The sequence below is a fragment of the Mustela nigripes genome, chromosome 7 (assembly GCF_022355385.1).
Source record: "Mustela nigripes isolate SB6536 chromosome 7, MUSNIG.SB6536, whole genome shotgun sequence".
Taxonomy (NCBI): Eukaryota; Metazoa; Chordata; class Mammalia; order Carnivora; family Mustelidae; genus Mustela; species Mustela nigripes.
In genome coordinates this window covers 81,308,785-81,327,000 of record NC_081563.1, presented here as the reverse complement: position 1 = coordinate 81,327,000, position 18,216 = coordinate 81,308,785, and positions in this window count along the sequence as shown.

Sequence of the window (18,216 nt, the reverse complement as noted above, 5' to 3'; positions counted from 1 at the left end):
TGAAAGGGAATCAGCAGACCAGCTGGTGCTGGAAAGAACTGTCAGTGTTTAGACAGATGTGACACTAAGGCCGGTAGAGCGCACAGGACAGAGCTTTGTTCTGCTCCAAAAGCATAGGGGAAGAAAGGCGCTTTGATGCTTGAATATGTGGCCTCGGCCTCGGCTCCAAGTTCAGTTCTAAGGACTCTGAGAGTTTGCTGCTTATTTGTGAACTTAGGGAAGAGGATAAGAAACAAACAAAACCTAATGTTTAACAACCATACTCTACTTCGGGAAGCCACTTTCCCAAGCTCCAAGGGAGCAGAGGGAAAAGGCAGAGCCCCTCACATTCAGGCATTTATTTCCTGCTGGAGAGACAGTAACTTAGAGATTTCAACACCAAGTGGCAGAGGAAGACCTGAGCAGTAAAGAGAGGGACAAAGAGTCCCTGACCCTCCTCGTGTCCACGCTGTGGTTTAGTTCCCTCCCCCTGCTCTGTGCAGAGACAGGGTTGGGCAGACATTGACTCCCCAAGCCTCCCAGCAGGTTCTGATGGGAAGGAGCCAGACAGCACACTGGCTGACCAGTCTGTCAAGCATAAGCCCCTTCCGGGTTGGCTCACCATTCCCATTCTCCATCAGGGAAGATGGAAAATTGGAGAAATCGGGGAACGCACACACTTAAGAGGCAGAACCCACATTCACAAGCTGGTTCATCAGATTCCTAAACCCATGAGGGATGAGGGAGAAGAGACCAGCCTAAAACAGTTGGGCTCTGAGCAGGCAGAATTTAGTAGGCAAATGGAAGAGGAATATTCCAAGCAAGAGAACAGAGCAAAGAAAAGATTTAAAGGATTAAATTCAACACGAGAAATTCAAAACGAGAAACGTTTTGCCATTTGTTTGAATCGAGTAATTTATGCTCTAGACTTGCTTTTGCTTAACTCCATGGAATGCTTAATCTTTCTGGAATTTAATTCCCTCTCTTGCAAAACAGGGTATACTCACAGGGTCACAGGGATGCTGTGTTAAAAATAGTGCAAGCCATGAAGGTGCTTTCGGATGGTTAAGGCACTGTGTAAGTGTAGGACCCTGTTGGTAAATAGATTACGTTTACAGGTGACTACCAAGTCAAGCACGGTCTGCATGAAAAAAGACACAGCATATGAAGAACGGCCAGGAAAGGATGCAAGAAGAAGCCTCTCGTGACGCCACTCCCTGCTCCTGCCGTATCCCCAGTTTCTCTGAAGCTCTCCACTGCCCCCTTCTTCCACAGGGTGAGTGACTACAAGAGGAAACATTCCATAGAGGGGGCAGGCACAGTTCCCCAGTGGACCGCACCCTCACTGGTCACTTGCCTACGTGACAGCTCCACCTGGGTCTTGGCTGTGAGTGCAGAAAACACACTTCAGACTTGGTCCAGGGAAACACGTGGTGGGCAATGCAAAGACCCGGTGATCCTGAGGCCCTCTGAGCCACTGCCCAGTGTCCCTGCTGCCTGTGGCCATGTCCAAAGGGTGACTACCTTAGAATCCCCTGGCCATGGACCCCTGGCCATGGCCTCTCAAATTTTGCTGCCCCAGCTGCCTGGGCCTCCACAAGGAAAAGGCTTTTTATTTCTATTTCTCCCTGTGTGTTTACTAAATTTGGCCTATTTCTGGAAACTATTCAAAAAAGTAGAAAAAAAAATAGAAAGTTGCAATTAGCCCACAGCCCACCACTTAAAAATAACTTAAAAATTTTCTGTGTATGTGGATGCCATTCCAGAGGGTCCCCAAACCTATATGCAGAAGAACAAATTCCTGGAAATAATTATGTAAAATTGCATTTTAATAGACAGCTCTTTTAAAAGTAAAAGCATTAAATTCAGTTTTCACTGGATTTATCAAGAAAAAAATGAAAAGGACTAGCAAATTTCAGACGCATTTTTCTTTTGTTTTAGGCAGATAACTTTGTATTCTATTATTATGAAATATGGCAAACACATGGAAAAGCAGAGTGAACAATAAAAGGACCTGACTGCCCACTTTTTAACAAATCTGGGCATGCACCTGGTTTGAGAAGTTTTTCTTTCTTTCTTTTTTTCCAAAGAAAATGTTAATGTAGAAAGGATTTTTTAACAGAACTATACCTGTAGGCCTGAGTTCCTGACTAGTCAAAGTCCGTTCCTGGATGCTGGACACTGGGCTCTCAACACCTACCCTCCCTCTCCACACCTCCACAGTCAAACGGTGCTTAAGTCAGACACCAGGCTCCAAAAGCGTTTTACATTCACTGTCTTGTATGCTTACCCTTCTCTAGTCTGCCCTGTCATTCATTGCCTCTGCTCTGGAGAAATGAGGGCTTGGAGAGCAAAGCAACCAGTTCAATGTAAATGGCAGAGCGGAGATTCAAATTCAGGTCTGTCAGACATCAGAGCCTCGGTGCTGGAGCTAATTTCTAAAAGATTTTTGAGCTAAATGCAAGCTGTTCAGGTACTTAAGCTGACAAGGAACAAAAACCCTGTACAAAAGAAGGTCTTAAGAGCAGCTGGTGACATCAGAGCTCCACTACCCCAAGCAAAGTGAGAGGAAATTTCTGTCCAGAACATCATCTCACTGGGTTTCCTGCAAATAAAGTTTGTTTGGGAATCCTCTCCTCTCCCTATGGCAGGCAGTGAGACTGAGTAGAGCATTGTTCAAAAGATGATGGAACCTGAGCACAGCGGGGCCACCCTCACTGATGCCTCCAGAAATCTGGTGAATTGCAGCTATTTACTACAAATGAGGGTGTTTTTAAGAGTTGGACATTCAAAATGATCCCTCTGGGAGATCATTTTGCAGAAAAGACTGTGGTTTGAAACAGCAGTAAGTATGTATTTCTGGAGAGCTTGGAGCTCATAGCCAGCCTGATGGTGCCAACCACCAACTCCAAGGGCACAGAGGGAGTGAGATGAGCCAGTCTGACATCATGTGCACTGGGACCACCACACCCGCCACCTCCAGCTACAGTCTCCCTCCCTCAGTCCTCAGGCACCAAAGGACACATGTGCAAATTGCATCAGTCAGCGTGCAAACAAGAGACAGAAATCACATCAGTATTTGAACATAAAAAGTATAACAGAGAAGTATATTAACTAGTAACAAGAGATTCACTACTGAGAAAGATAAAAGAACTCTAAAGAACAGAGTAGGGCTAAGGGGGAGCTCCAAGAAAGGAACAACTTGGCTGGGACTCAGAGCTCAGGAAGAAGGTGTTCATGGGGTCTTCTTAGCCACTTCTGGTACATAGCCCAGGCCAGGGCTGGTGAGTTGGAAGTCTCCCCAGGGTGTCAGCCAATCTTGGTAGAAGGAAAGAGCCCATAGGTGTCACACATACCACTGGTAACCATGCCATAGGAACCACAAAAGGGAAAGCACCCACAACCAAGCAAGAATAGAAGCCTTTTCCTTCTACAGTGTCTTTCCAGAACCTTCTATTGACAAATCTAACAACAACAATAAAATGTTACAGGGTCCAACTCCAGCATCACAAAGCAGGGCAGAGAAATGTGGATTTGGAGTGGTGAAGCAATAAAATGGGGGACCTAACAGTAGCCCTGTTTGCACCAGCCCCCAAACTGGAAATAAGCCACATGCTCATCTACCAAGAAGGATAAGTAAGAAAATGATTAGAATCATACAAAAGAATAGGACATTGCAGTAAAAATGAGTGAATTCTAGCCACACACAATTACATGGCTGAACCACAGAAACATAAAGCTGAGTGGGAAAAGAAGTTGTAATAGACAACATTCTTATAAACCTTAAAAACCAGTAAAACAACATGATATATTGCTTAGTGATACATACAGACATAAATAAGCTATTTTTAAAAGAGTAGTTAATGAAAAAAAATATCCAGGAGAGTGGTTATCTCTTGGAGTGAGATGGATATAAGATAGGGGAGAAGCACATGGTAGTTTTAAATATATTGGTAGTATTCTAGTTCTTATATTGATGGCAAGTTCACGAGCACTCATTTGATTACTATGCCTCATAATTTACATGAATGTGAAAGTAGTTATATATGTACTTCTGTACATGTCAGATACTGCTTCATAAAGTACAAGGAATCAAATTGTATGAGGTAGGTTGGGAGTTACCTGGTCTCACAACAGTTCCTGTTCAAAAGGCCTGGAGATCTTAATTGACACGGCTCCATATGAGCCAGCCCTGTGCCAAGCTGTTGGCAAAACAAATGCAAAGCTTGCAGAAACATAAGCAAAGTGCCCAGGACGAAGGAAGCTGTGGTCCTCCATTGCTCTGTGAGGATAGATTACATCGGGCTATCTGGCCCAGTCCTGAGGGACCTTCCAGGAACACAGACCATCTGGAGCACTCTCCAGCAATACACAAATGGCTTTCTTACAGCATAAAGACCAGATTTAGCCCAGGTAGTTCACAACCTGGAGCAATGGTAGGAGAAGGCAGAAGGTACTGGATCTTGGCTCAATTAAAAGAACCACATGTACTGCTGAAAATAACAAGTGTTGGTGAGGATGTGAAGAAAATGTAATCCTTGTTTCTTGCTGATGGGAATGTAAAATGGTGCAAACATTGTGGAAAACAGTACAGCATTTCTTTAAAAAGCTAAATGTATAATTATGATATAATCTAGCAATTCCACTTTGGGGAGTATATCCAAAAGAATTGAAAACAGAGACTCAAATAGATAACTGTACACAATTGTTCAACCCTAAACCTAACCCTATAGCATTATTCCCAGTAGCCAAAAGTGAAAGAAACCCACAAGAAACTGACAAATGAAAATGTGATCTATACATACAAGGAGGTATTATTCAGTCTTAACAAGAAATGGAAATTCTGACCCATGCTACAATATGGCTGAAGCTTGAGGACATGATGCTAGGTGAAACAAGCCAGGCACAAAAGAACAAACTGTTTGATTCTACTTACATGGGATACTAGAACAGCCAAACCCATAGCGACACAAAGCAAAATGGTGGTTGCAGGGTCTAGGGTGATGGGGTAAGGGGAAGGTAGGACTTAATGGACCTAGAGTTCCAATTCGGGAAGACAAAAAAAAAGTTTTGGGTATGGATGGTAGTGATGATTGCCCAACAATGTGAATGCACTTAATTCCACAGAAATGTATACTTAAAAATAGTAGATTTTATGTTATGTATTATCAAAATTTTTAAGAAAGAACCATGTGTACTGACCTGAATGGGCTGTTTTGGCAAGTTCCCTGTTATACTGAGAAGGTTCACACAGAGTCTGGGCAATGATCTTGTTGGGAATAGTCTAGCTTTGGAGCTCTCATGGTTCTGGCCAAAAGCCCTGCTTGTGGGAGTCCAGTGTGGAGTTCAGTTGCAGGGAATGGAATAAAAGCAGGCTCCCTCCATTGCAAAGGGCTTCAGCCTCCACCTAGGAAAGGTGGATGTGGCTCACTGGCAGACTGAGCTTTACCCGGTCACAGACACCCAGGGCACCTGGGGAGGAGCTGCCTCAGGAGGCCTGAGATCCACCCAGAGGAAGTGGGATGATCTGGAGACTGCCCTCTCTCATTGACACAGGCCCCCCCAGGAGTGAACTTAACTTCTTTGGGGTTCAGGCCCAAGCCTCTGGCGCTCACTGTTACCCAGCATGCTCCATTTGCATCTGTCATGGTGTCGTTCTCTGGCAGGACCAGGCCCCTAGGTAAGTAGGTCCCACTGCATGTTACCTGGTATTGGTCCCTAACCAGTATTCTGGCCTAGGACAGTACTAGTCACACAACTCTCTCCAACCCATCTGACCTAATAGTAATCAGGGCCCAACAAGGGGAACTTTAATGTAGTCTTATAGATAGGGTGAAAACTTAGAAATCTAAACTCTGAACCACAACATACATCCAGACAGTAAAAAAGAAACTAGAAACAAACTTCTGCCAAAACTTACTGACGGGCCTCAACAGAAATAAAACCTAGACCAGCTTTCAGATCACCCTTCCGCCCTGAATTCCCCAAGAGAAAGTGGTTTTGAAATAATGAATTGAACTTCTTACCTGTTCTTATCCTTCAAGACTCATTTTCAAAGCCACCTGTCTCTGAAGCCAGTCACATTCCTCAAACATAATCAGGTGTCTGTCCTGTGTGTCTTCACAGGGTTTTTGCCTGTCTCAGCATCTACTGTGATTTTCTCGCTAGCCAGGCCCAGGAGCTCAGCGAGGATATGATTTCCAATACCCAGGATGGTGCTTGGCATGCAGCAGACACTCAACACATGGTTGCTGAAAAAGTGAATGTATGCATGCATAAGAATGAAGAGAGTAAAAGCGCAATTTTTAGCAATGAGCCCAAATTTTGCTTGACTCATTATGACACCTAGTGGTGACTAGTCTTCATTGCAGACCCATCAGAATCTGCATAATTACCCTAAGCGCATTTCCTTTTGTTCCAGCAAAGGCCTTCGGAGTGCCAGCTAGGTGCCAGGGATCACGTGAGTGCTGGACACTTAGAGGAGCTGGTCAGTACCTATTCTCAAGGGATTTTAGGCCAGAGTCACCAAACATTGCTCACCACCGCAGACAGTCAGTATTGGCATTAATGTTACACCATCACAGAGACAAATGAAGATGCTGAAGCGCCAGGGTTCACTGGCTCTGTGTAAAGAACAGCTCCTGAGGGAAGTAGAAACCTTCTTACCTGAGCTACCTCACCATGCTGTATATCACTCCCTTTCAAGCTAATTGGGGTTCCAAGTTTCAGGGTAGTGTCTCAATATTATTTCTGGTTTCAGCTAACATTCCTGGAAAGTTAGTACCTAAAGCCATCCTGTCTTCCATTATGTCTCCACCCATGTGGAGAAAGGATGTTGGGAAGGAGACTGAGAAAGAAAACCCAGTCTTGCTTTTCAGTCTCTGTTTCCTTCAGCCCTTTTATCCCTCTATTTCTCCAACCAAGTTTTAAAAAAATAAGTCCCAGCATTGGGAGAAGGGGGGTGGGGTTATGGACATTGGGGAGGGTATGTGCTATGGTGAGTGCTGTGAAGTGTGTAAACCTGGCGATTCACAGACCTGTACCCCTGGGGATAAAAATATATGTTTATAAAAAATTAAAAATTAAAAAAAAGGAAAGAAAAAAAATTAAAAAAAATAATTCCCAACTGGATAAACACTTGGGAAACTAAAATGGAAGTGGACTTCTTACACTATAACATAAACATAAATATATATATTAATGTATATATTTATATATTATTATTACATATTATATGTTATGTATTGCATATTATATATAAATATAAATATTTTCTATAATTATATATAAATATATAATATATATTTATGTTTATATATATATATATATAAAAACTTGATATCCTCTGTCTTTCAATTATGTGAAGGAATAATTTTTAGCTATGAGCCAAAATAATACTTGGCTTATTACAGTACCTAGTGTCATCATTAAATAAATAAGCTACGGTATATTGATCCCATGGAATGCCAGTTAGCCACTAGACATCAAGATGCAATGCTATCTTATTAAAATATGTCCAGAATATATTGCTAAGCTTTAACAGCAACAAAAATGTTAGAACTATCTCTAAATTGACAAAAACAGTGTGACTGGAAAGGATGTTCATCAAAATGTGAACAGTACTTTATCTATGTGCATTTAGAACAGTTTATTGTCTTGTATATTTTTATATGACAAGAATGCATTGTTTTAAAATCAGAAAAACATAAGCTCTTTTCATGAGCAAACAATTAAGCCCTGCCTTTCAAACTATGTCCAATCCAGCTACTGAACCTGACTGCTGAGGCAGGAGATATATAGAAACACATAGGTATATAGATTGATAGATATATAAAAACATTGCTCGTGAGCACAATGGAAAAGCTACACTCTAAGATTCAAAGTGAACTCTATGTTTTTATTTTTCTTTGGAGTAACATAGTTCTTCTAATACCTCTAACAAGGCTAATGGACAGTAACAACAATCCATAACAATATACACTATAAAAATTCAAAACATAAAAGCAGTTATCAGCAGAGGCCTTGGGTTTCCCACAACCCAGGCTCTGGTAGAGCTTCTCTGACTAGAATAGACTCTTCCCAAAGCTCACATTTACAGTAAATGTAATTACACTTTAATGGCATTCATCTCATTCTGTCACTTTTTCCATAGCTCCTATTTTTAACCAGCACAATGGGAACATTTGTCCTCTGATTCACTGATGAGCTTTCAGGCCAGGAGTCTGGCTTTTAAAATGACAGCACCCTTAATCCTATCACTGATTTTTTTAAATGAAATAACAGCCTGTAATTAAAACAATGGAGCGTAGGCAACCTCAGTGGAGTAAGTATAGCAATTCAGCACCAAATTCAGGTAGTGGGCTATATCAGCCACTGTGCTAGAAGGAAGTAAATGGAGAACAAGATTCTGGTCCTGGCTTTATGGTCTTGCAAGTCATTTGCAAGTCCTGCACCCCAATCCCGACAGAAAAGGGCACTGATATGTAGATTCCATTTAGTGAGGCCCACCCAGTGGGAGTGAGGAAAGTCAACTCAGGGCTTTTGCTCTTCTGGAAAAATCCTGGGTGACAGTTCTGCCCACTTGAGCAATGCACTGGGGACTACCAAAGCTAAAGGGGCTGTTGAGGCTCTCCTGTCCCATTATATACCATAAAGAGGTGGCATCTATGTCACCTCCCCTTAATTCTGAGCTGGTGAGCCACAGCTTCAACCAGTACAGTGTAATGGGAGTATCTCCCTGTGATGTCTGGGGTGAGGTCACAAAAGGCTACATCACTTCTTTCTGCTGTCTTCGTCTGCTCTTCAGACACTCCCTCCCAGAACCCAGCTATCGGGATGTGCAAAACTGGGCTATGACAAGACATGAGTAAGTTCTCCAGCTGAGCCCAACCTTGGATCCACCCCAGCCTGGCCCCAGACATGTGAGTGAAGAAGCTCCAGCCACCCAAATGCCTCCCAGCATTTTGAATCTTCCTCAGAGACCAACTTTGTGGAATAAAAGCAGGCCGTGACCACAACTGTGGTCTTGATCCACAGAATTTGTGAGCATAATAAAAGGGTGGTTGTTTATGTTACTAGGTTTGTGGTGTGTTGGTGGGAAGTGGTAGCAATTGGAACTCCATATCTGATGTATGAGTTCATGCAATAGACACTCACCTAGTGCTTACTGTATGTGAGGCCCTGTCTTTGCAAGATACAAATATACATTTTATTACATTATGAACCTTTATAACAGCCTTGTGAGGCCTATACTATTATTATCTACATTTTACACAGTTGAGGAAACCAAAGCTCAGAAAAGTTAAGTAACTTTCTCAAAGTTGCACAGCTACCAAGGAGCATTCAGACTGAGGTGATCTATCTCAGAATGCATATTCTTAAACCACTTATAAGGTACTTAGGTTCTACCCAAATATTTGGAGACAAAACTTTATGCATCAGCTCTACCTACACTATAGACCCCAGCATCCACTCAACATCCCTCTTCCTTTCCATCTTGCCTTGCTAAGATACGATCCAACACTCCAGGGAAACCCATCTATTTTGCACAACTCAAGAAGACACTAATAGAAGAAAGGGTAAGTTCACTATGCACCTTCCAGACCGGCCCCATGGTGACTCCTGGCCCTGACCTGATTTTTTGCAGGCCCCAGGCAGAGGCTAATTTACATTGCTGCAGCCATGCATGCAGCCAGAAATTGCTTCTCTGAGCTACAACCCTTGTTTAGCAGTCATTTTATTTAGGTACACATTGAGTTCCTCGAGTTCTTGTGTGTTTACTCAGCAGGCCTGCTGTCTCCAAAAGAGGACGCTGCATGACAGTTGCCTTCAGGAGCCTTTGGAGCTCTTAGGCATTGGATTTCTTTGCTTCTGTAAACATTTATATGCACCCATTAGCAAAGCCTGATCAATAAAGGATAATGCTTTGTGGTCTTTTAGCAGAAACTCTTTTTCCTAAACTCTACGCCTGCCATTTAAAAGTTTTCCCTAAAACCATGGGGTCAGACTGATTGTGGTGCCATTAGCTCATGCAAAACTCCTGTGCAGATGTCTTCTCTACTATAGGTATCAATCAAAAATGAACAAAACGTTCCCTTTGATCCCTTTGATCCTTTCCAAACAAACAAAAGCCCTCGATGAAAAAGGCATAGATAGCTTCCCTTACCCACATACTGTTCTATGTGCAAACTTAAAAGTAATTGCCAGCCAACTTCACAGGCTCTTCCCTCCTCTCCCCTCCCTCCTTTTCCACCTCTCTCCTTTCCATCTTTCCTTCTCTCCTTCCCTTTTTTCCATTTTACCCCCTTTCTCTTCCTTTTTTCTTTCCCCAAACTCTGTGCCTACTGGGTTTGGGGTAAGAATGACAGGAGGTCACAGATCCCAGTGGACTTTGGGAGAAGGCAGGAATTGTGCCTATTTCTCATAAGCCACAGGCTGCAAACTCATAAGAGGCAGATCCTACAATTCAGAATTCCTTTTGAGGAGACCCCGCCCCTCGCCCTCCACTATTCACTGACAAGTATACACACATATATCCACTGACACTCAAAGCTCATTCTCCCAAGACTTCTCACTGCCAGAAATATCAATGTAGGAACTTCTGTGACAAAGCCAGGAGAGATAAAACAAGAAGCCTGGGAGGGAGTTCTCAAGTTCACATAGCTTTCATTCTGCTTCATGTCCTGCTCCTGTTTGAATCTATTTTTCTCTCTCACACTCATTCTAACACAATAAAAATGGAAAATGTGCCTTGAACCACAGAAATCATCCTACCATCTCTGAATGTGATCACGAGCTGCTACAAGCTATACATTATTCTAAAAGAATTCACATTTTAAAAACCCTGACAAGAAGAGGAATGGTTCAAATGTTACATAGCCCAGTACTATGGCCCAATGTAGCTCAGATCCCCTCTCTTTCCATGTTAATGCCATTCCTGGAGTTCAGAGGGTGCATCCATTCAGAGGACTGATAAACAGTCTGAGATGTCCCCATCAACCAATATGTAGAGCAGACTTTAGACAGAGAAAAGTCAATGCAAAAACACAGCATTTAATCCACAGGGAGGAGAGCCGTCCTGGAAATGATAAATATCAGACTGTAAGAATATAAAATCCTCCAGTGCTTTATACTAAGATTTACTTGCTAGGACCCCAAGAAAATAAAGGATAACTTACAGAGAGATGGGTATTTCTTAACATACTAAGAAAATATAAAAGCACAGGGGAAGAAGGTAGATTATACAAGGATTATGTAATAGTGGAAATGTAAAGGTGGAAGAAAATGCCCCAAAGTTGCCCAGATAAGAAGGTTAAAAGATATAATTTCAAATTCTTCCCAAATTATACTGACAAACTTTACCTTAAGAGTTTCTGGGTCATTTATAATTCCAAGTGTTAGGACCCAGCAATCCATCTCAAATGAGTGAATTTATCAGGATGCCAAAGCATTGAGGAATGCTTTAAAAAATAGGATGCTGGTGAGGATGACTATGGTGATGTCAGTGATGACTACTATTATTGCTACATTGGCAACAAAGAACATCAGCCAACTGTTGATATTATAAATCTCAGCTCATTTAATCCTCATGGTAACCATATTATTTGATGCTTGAGAAAACCCAAGACACCATGAGAAGCCACCAGCTCTGCTGTGGTGATAATAAAGAAAAATCTGTCTTCTCCATGAAAATTGGACCTTTGGGGGTAATTTGGAGTCAGTGTAGGTTTCAAGGTACAATCCTCATCCTGACAGAGTCAAGAATATCCTTTGTTGAGTTGACTCAGGGGTAATCAAATCTCAAAGATGGATCTGAATCAACCAACATGATTTCAGATTTAATTACAAACCAGAATACCAATTTATTGACTTAGAGATTCCTAAATTTCCACTGGTTCATGGCTCGGTAATTTTTTCACTGTGCCCCTAAGAAAAAAAGGAAATATCTAACAGTTTCTTTCATTAAGTAGTTAAGGCCAAACAACCTAATAAGCACTTATGTTTTTAAAACTTTCAGCTATTCGGAAAAATGTGATTATTGAATAAAAAATAATATACTTACTTCATTTCTTATTAATGTGATGTGAGTGCCTGTTGGACTTTGTGCTTTGTCCAACCTTGAAATTTCATCAGACGCTTTCACCCTCATTCCCTGCTCCTTGTTGAGTTTTGGGCTGTACCTGCTTTTATTGCAGCAACTGCCAAAAGCCCTGCTTTGGAAAGATACGACATCATCAAAAGGAATGCAGTACAAGCTAATGTTTCATGTGAGCTATTTCTTTGAGCTAGTATTTCCTGCAGTGTTTGATAAATTGCAGCATTGCTGTACTTCCCTTGAAAACAGAATATCCTATTCCTATAAACCTGCTGTGGGAAACCTCAGTGCAGCTTGGGAACTGCATTAATTTATGCTATGGAAAATAACTGCCAATTGTACTGTATTTCTCACATTTTCTTCCCAGTAGCTCTGGGAACACAAAACAGAATCAGAAAGCCTTTGGGACCCTGAGTCAGTATGGGGGACAACCTGAGGCTGCCCGATCTACTCTCTGATTTAGTTACTGCAATTATAGCAGGGTCTGTACAATACAGCGTGTGTGTGTGTGTGTGTGTGTTTACAATACTATTTCACTTGGCTATCTCAAATCCCAGAATAGAACAAAAGGCTGAAAGTTATTCTTTTCTATAACATTTACTAAAAAGCAAAGGACTAACTTGTTAACTACTACTAACTACAACTTTTTATGAAATATAAATGGATTTTTTAAAGATTTTATTTAGTTATTTGAGAAAGAGCGAGAGCATGAGCAAGGGGAGCAGCAGAGGGAGAGGGAAAAGCAGACTCCATGCTGAGCACCGAGCAGGATGTGGGGTTCCATCCCATGACCTGAGCCAAAAACAGTCGGATGCTTAACCAGCTGAGCCACCCACGCACCGCAGGAAATATATACGTATTTTTAAATGTTCACTATCTAAGAGAGAGATACTAACAAAAGCAGTATTGGATTTTAATTAGAAAAAAAGAACTGTATTCACTTTAATCGGTATATAAGGAAAAGTAGAAGCATTTTTCCCCATTAGGAAGTTTGTATTTTCAATATTTTAAATGTCAATAAACAGAAATGAGTTAATGATCTTTTCTCAAACCTAAAAGCTAGAATGTTCAAGTTAAAATAATCCACTGTGAGCTATAACAATGTCATTTCACCAATGCTAAGCACTTATTCTCCCTCATTTTTAACATCCCTGAGCAGCAAGGGTGCATCTTGCAGTCGCTGTTGGCCAGGCAAGGGGCAGCCGTGATCACGCTGTTACTGCTCGCCACCTTCTGGCTGGATCAAGAAGTGTCAGCTCAAACCTCGCAGAACATAGTGTCAGAGCTGGACTCGGGCCATTTTCGGAACCCCTTACCCAATGCCTTGTTTCTATTTCCCTTTTTTTCTATGCACAAAAGTGATAAGTGAGAAGAATCTGTGTTTGAATGTCTAAGAAATCTCTTTCAAATATATAAAATAAGACTCACTTCCATGCACATTCAGACTCATCTTGTATCACCAGAGTCCCACCTAAAAGGCACACCACCGTTGTGTGTCTGCCCAGGCTTGCCTCCTAGGCATAGACACTTTCTCATTCTTTGTGCATGCACAGTCCAGAAGTGCAGGGGAATTAACTTCTCTAGAAGCAACCTTCAAGGGGTGGGCAGGATTGGGAGATAAATAACCCAGACACCTATCAACGGGTGAACAACTGGGGGCTTTTTCGAGGTGCTAAAGGGATTGAGTTCCTACTGCCTACCTGCCTCACTGACCCTATTCTTAGCCTTATACTGGCTTTTCCCCTTCCCTGCCTCTCTTCTCAGCTCCCTGCCTCCTGACCCTGGGATCTCCTCTCTAACTCTTTACTCAAATCCTTGGCTCAGGCTCTACATTTGGGCAGATCCAAACTAAGACCTGTGCCTTTTATTACAGACAATCAAAAAATGAACACCACCTTCCTTACAGTAGTTTCGATTTCCATTTTGCTATGATACATGAGCCACCATATTAAAGAAAAAAAACAACTTTATTTTGGGGTATAGTTTTGGATTTACAGAGAAATTAAGAATATAGTACAGATTTCCCATATAACCCATACCCAGTTTCTCCATTACATATTACATTAGTATGGTGCATTTGTTACAATTACCAAATAAATACTGATAATCATTCATAATTATGAAGTACATATTTAATGCAGAATTCTTTTGTTTTTAGCTAGTATTCCATTTCCCTTCTAGGATCCCATCCAGGACACCACATTTAGTAGTACTGGCTTCTCAGGTACCTCTTAGCTGTCACACTTTTTGCGATTTTTGTTTTTAATGACCTTGACAGTTTCGAGGAGTTCTGGTCAGCTATTTTGTAGAATGTTCTTCAGTTGGGATTTGTCAGATATTTGTAAAAAAGACCAAAGAAGTAAAGTAGCATTTTCATATCAGATCCAGGGTCCATAATAATAAATGACATCACTGTTGACTTTGACCATGATCACCCGCCCGAGAGTGTTTGTTTCTGTAAGGTTGCTCTTCCCACCCATCTTTCTATATTATAACCTTTGGGAGGAAATGATTACATGCAACACATGCTTAAGGGTAGAATATCTTAAGTCCAGAATATCTACATAAGTTATTTAGGATTCTGCATGAGAGAGGGTCTCTTCTCCCCCACTTATCTATTCAATCATTTATCAGCATAGCCTCATGGATTACTTTATGCTTTAGGTTATAATCCAGCATTTACCCTGTTCCTCAGATGGTTCCAGCTTTAGCCATTAGATTGTGTAATGGGCTCCTTCATCCTTTTGACATACTCCTATCATTGTGGGGTTTGTTTTTTAAGATTTTTTAATTTATTCATTTGAGAGAGAGCATAAGCGAGAGCATGAGCAGGGGGGAGGGCCAGAGGGAGAGGGAGCAGCAGACTCCCTGCTGAGCAGGGTGCTCAACTCAGGGCTCCATCTCAGGGCCCTGAGATCAGGACCTGAGCCAAAAGCATATGCTTCACTGACTAAGCCACCCAGGTGCCCCCATTTTGTTTTTTTTTTTAACACTTCTTTACTTTCTGGTACTACAGGATGCTCTAGGCTAATATTATACATTTTCTGCTCCAATTTTAGAATCAGCCATTTCTCTGAAGAGCCCTAGTTTCTTTTTGGAGAATGGTATTAGAAATCATTACCTGAGAGTCAAGTGTGGTCTTTGTGACTGAGGTATCATTGCTTTTAGGCCCCCTTAGACTGATGGACAATGAAAAAAATGTGTTTACTAGCCTGTATATGTTCTCTACCTGAATATATATAATCACCTGTATCTGTATTAAACTATACAGGAGTTATACTGATGTCTCCAACTCTAATTCATTACCCCATGGATCATTTTAACTTCCTCTCCTTGTTATTTATAACCTCAGACTCTAACATTGAAACCTGGCTCTCACCAGCTGCTGTCCATGTATTTAGTTGTTCAATTCTAGTATATATTCTAGCAGTATCAAAATTTTTAACCCATACTGCTGTGAGAAATAACTATCAACTAGAATACAGTGCTTATGCAGAGATACTTTTGCCTTTCATCTTATAGACTAATTTCCAAGGTTAGGTGAGAACTTCCCCTGTCCATTAGGTGGTTTGCACACATTTGTAATACGGTTAGATTGTTCTGTCAAATCCTACATTTCATGCAGGTATCTCCTCTCTAAACAAATACTTTTAATTAGGCATACATTAATCCTCACATTTTGTGCTATAAAGTTTTATGGAATTTGGAACATACATATTGTCATATCTCCACAATTTTTATATCATTCAGAGTAGTTTCACTGCTCTAAAAATTCCATGTGCTTTATCTATTCAATCCTCCCACCCTGCCCCAATCCTTTTTAGCCTCTCCATGGTTCTGCCTTCTTCAGAATGCCATATAATGGGAACAATGGAGTACACATCTTTTTCAGACTGGTTTATTTCACTTAGCAGCCATATTTTTTGTGGCTTGATAGCTCATTTCTTTTCATGGTCATAAAACATTCCATTCTGTCATTGTATCACAATTTATCCATTTATCTAATGATAGACATTTTGGTTGTTTTGGCGATTATAAATAAAGCTGCTAGCAACATTTGTGTGCAAGAGTTTGTGTGGCTATGCTTCACATCAGTTGATTAAATAGCTACAGGCATGACTTCCGGATCATATGTTAAGACTAGTAGGAGTATTATCCATTTACATTTATTGTAATTATTGCCTTGGATTTATTTCCAGCATTTTAGACTTCCTATGGTTCTGCCCTTTTGTTTTCTTTTTATTCTTTCTTTTGGTCTTTTTTTAAATTAACTGAAGTCCCCCTCAACCACATGACCCCACTACTTTAAAAGTTACTCATTTTCTTTTACTGTTATCTTGAATGAATTTTTTTTTTTTTTTTTTTTTTAGATTTTATCCATTCACTTGGCAGAGTTTACAAGGGGGTAGAGAGGCAGGCAGAGAGAGAAAGGGAAGCAGGCTCCCTGCTGAGCAGAGAGCCCGATGCGGGGCTCAATCCCAGGACCCTGAGATCATGACCTGAGTGGAAGGCAGAGGCTTTAACCCACTGAGCCAACCAGGCACCCCTTGAATGAAATTTTTTTACATGGGTATCTTTGCCAACTTCCTGAATGCTTTTTAAGGATCTAAGAACATTTGAATTCCAATTAAGTCTTCATCTTGTACCCTTTTTGTCCTATTGTTTAGTTCATCTTGCTCTTAATATCACAAATAAGGCATTAATTGTATTCTTTTAATCAATGTTCATTCAGAGTGACCCACATTTTTTTGGTCACCACCCTTCCTTGAAACTCAGGCATTTCATCAGATGGTTGTCCGGTATTGTTTTGTTTGTTTTTGTTTTTTTCTTTTTTTGAGAGAGTGAGTACAGGGGGCAGGGAGGGGCAGAGGGAGAGACAAAATCTCAAGCAGAATCTGTGATGAGCGCACAGCCCAACATAGGGCTCAATCCCACCATCCTGAGATTGTCAACCAAGCGACTGGGTCATCCAGGTGACCCTGAACTTTTCATGTTATAAACTTCCTTTAGTGAGAGTCTATTGGTGACACACTTGCTCATTCTGTCAGAAATTTCATCCTCTTTCCCAAAATATAGCTTTGCTGGGTATTAATTCTTGGTTAGTTTTTGTTTTTTCTTCACCTACTGATGATACTACCAGTCTTTTTTGCTTTCCTTGCTGCTGGGAAGTCAGTCCTACAGCTACTCTTATGTGGATAATATGACTGTTCTCACTGACTGCTTGTACAAATCTCTCTGATATGCTGCAGTTTTATATATATATAATATATTTTATATATATAATATATATATATACATATACATATATACATATATACACACACAGAGAAGTGTAGATTTATTATACGTAACTCACCTGGGATTTGCAAATCTTTCTGAAGGTTGGTATCTTTTACTGGTTCTAGAAAACCTGTCTTTACCTTTTCAATTATTGCCAATTTCCAATTCTTTCCTTCTAAAACTCCAAGACACGTGTTAAACTTTCTCAGTCCCTCCGCATCTCTTTCCTAATTTTTACATTTCTACCTACTTATCTCTGTGTGTTATCTACTGGGTAATTATTTGGCTCTACTTTCCAGTTCACTCTCTCTCCCACTGGTTATTTGACATGGGATTTATTTCTATATATGGAACTTTTTCTTTAGTTTTATTAAATACATGCTAAATGTATTCATCTTGGGGTGCCTGGGTGGCTCAATCAGTTAAGCATCTGCCTTCAGCTCAGCTCATGACCCCAGGGTCCTGGGATAGAGCCCTGCACTGGGCTCCCTGCTCAGCAGGAAGCCTGCTTCTCCTTCTGCCCCTACCCGCACTCATGCTCTAATAAAGAAATAAAATCTTTTTTAAAAAAAGTATTCATCTTATATCTGAAATTCCACCATCCAAAGTCTTTGCAAATCTGACTGTATTGTTTTCCTCTGGTTTTCCTTCAGGATACCCTATTTTGAGACATCTTGTGATTTCGTGGGTTTGTGATTTAGGACTATGAGCTCACATTCTTTTGGACCTTTATTTGTAGGAGTGTTTGAGGAATAAATTAAGTTGTGTTCTTATAGCATGGATATGCAGTTGCTTTTAGTCATGAGCTTAGGGGCATAACCAACTTAGCACCACTTTAAGAACTCGGTTTGAGTTTTTAAACC